General features: G+C 39.0%; 1 long non-coding RNA gene across 1 annotated transcript; it reads left to right on the forward strand.

Annotated features, from left to right (window-relative positions):
* The first annotated feature begins 240 nt into the window (after positions 1-240).
* LOC129793558 (uncharacterized) lies at positions 241-2,069 on the forward strand. The gene is made up of 2 exons (XR_008750933.1): positions 241-1,262; positions 1,354-2,069. It is a non-coding gene; the product is annotated as an uncharacterized LOC129793558 (long non-coding RNA).
* Positions 2,070-2,353: the final 284 nt, after the last annotated feature.

Below are 2,353 nucleotides of genomic sequence, written 5' to 3' on the forward strand. Positions count from 1 at the left end.
AATAACAAATTTATTGAATGAACAAAAAGAATTTATAAAGTTTTAATTAAATTCGTGCCTTCTGAGTGACTTTTGGGGGGCCTGCAACAGGTTGAAAAATATATAATTTAAAGGAAATGCAATCGTTGCTATTTTAAAAATTAAAAATCATTTCTAGATGATTCTGATGGATCATGTTTAGAGATCAAAATTTAGGAAATAAATTGAAACTCTTTAAAGTAAAAATCTTGTAGAACAATGCTATGTGCCCCGGTAGAGAAACCCTTCTACCGTAATAATACGTTGAGCTGTGGCACTATGTGTGTCTAGGGTTGGACTGCTCTGGGTGAAAGAGTGAGATGAGTCGTTAGCTCTATGCCGCTCATCAGGCACTCATAGGTATCAGTAGCCCACTGTTGCTCGTCCGATTCAGTTCGGGACCCGTTAGCTCTCTAATTAAGGGTACTTAATAGCCCATGTAGGAATATCGTCCTACATATCAGAAGTGGGATAGGGTCCGCGTGTGCCACTGCGTGTGGAAAACCGTGAAAATCACGGCGCGAGTGAGGAAAAAAGTGGAAAATTGCGGAGAGGACAACGCAGAGGGCAGCGAGAGCAACATGGCCGCCACCGTGTGGAGAAAAAAATGCGGCGTAGAAGCAGCGAAAAGCGGCTAGATGGGACTGCGAAGACCATCGAGAAGCGCCCCAGCAACTGTGTGGAGGAGCACCCAGCGATGGAAGTACCGCAAGTACCCCTAAGTGCCCCCCAGGAAAAGAAATAAAGAGAGAAAAAAATTGAGTTTCTTTGAGCTTTGACATTTTTTTATGGAATTCTGAGAAATTTTTGGCAATTCCAGAAATTTCTTTGTGTTAACCCTTTTGTGTATTCTCTGTGTGAATGGTGGCCACCCGCACAAAATAATTATCTGTGTTGAGAACATGTCTTAACAAGAATTCCTTTTCAGGCGATATATGAAAATTCTTGATCATATTTTATGCTAAATTACATAGAAAAATTCATGAGAAAAAATGCGAATTTGTAGAAGTGTTTCATACGAAAGTGAAATTAGCCGTGTTTCATGAAACAAGTTTCGACGAGATTGAGAAACACGAAATGTTTTGTTGGAATTTGACCACATCGTGACATTTCGGTCGTGCCGATTGAATGTTCGGATATTGTGTCATATTTTTGTTATTTATTTGCGTCGTTTGAGTTTTCAAGGTATTTGTGAGGAAATTCAAGAAAAATTTCAATAAATTGCGCAAAGAAATCGCAGCAGAGTAAGTAAGATGATAGAAAAGAGAGACAGAGAGGATTTTCAAAGGTAAAAAGTTAGAGATGCTATGTGTAATTCAATTCTTTCAACTGCAGGAAACACAAAGTCGAGAAGGCAAAACACCACGGTTGCCATGCCCATGGGAACAAAGAAGCTAAGCGCAATAATTGAGCGATTTGATCCAGATTTGACCGACTGCATTGACACAGAAGATTGGCTTGTAGAAGTTGAAAAGGCACGTTTATGTATCATTGGGAAGAGAGAGTGAGAATTCTATGTGCTGTGCATCCATGAGATTGAGAGGGCAGCTGAAAAATGAATCCGTAGAGCCAAAGCGAGGCTGGATACGTGGCAAAATTTCGTGATTAATTGTTGCAATTCTTTCCTACCGTTGTGGATTTAAGGACATCATTGTTGACACAAACTTTCGAATCTCTCCCGCAACTTCTCCGCGTACTAATTGATGTGGAACAAAACATTGAACGTAGACGATTCCAAGTGCAATTATGGGTAGAATTCAGGGCGATACCATCCGTACTGCCATGGTAAGAAGAATGACAATGTGAAGCACACAAGGAAGCCAAAAAAGGAGAGAGAGCAGAAAACCACCGAAGATCGACGAATGCTCTGAGAAACTGTACTATAGGTGCAAGAAGCCCGGAAATTTGATTGTTCAATGGCCACAATCAGTAACTAATTCCAATGAATTCCAAGCAGATGATAATTAAATTGAATTTGTGTAAATAAAGAATCTTAAGCCCACTGAGTGTAGTAAAGTGTGAGATCAAATAAAAGAAATTACAGAAAGGCATTATTATTATTTCGAGATTTTAATTAGTTGTTTTTCAGGACAGAAAAAATGAAATTAAGATCTCAAGGTAAGACTACTAAATAGAATGGAGAATAATTTCTTTGTCATTTTAGATTATGGCCATACAACGAGGATGCAACAAAGAAATGTCAAGGATTTAAAATATCAAATATTATATGCCCCGCTCAGACACAAGATAGAAGCAAAGAAGGAAGAGAATCTCAAGCGTACGACAGGAATTGAGGACTCGATAGATCTTAAGGAAGGCTATGTGCCAAAGTCAA

The sequence above is a fragment of the Lutzomyia longipalpis genome, chromosome 3 (genome assembly GCF_024334085.1).
Source record: "Lutzomyia longipalpis isolate SR_M1_2022 chromosome 3, ASM2433408v1".
Taxonomy (NCBI): domain Eukaryota; kingdom Metazoa; phylum Arthropoda; class Insecta; order Diptera; family Psychodidae; genus Lutzomyia; species Lutzomyia longipalpis.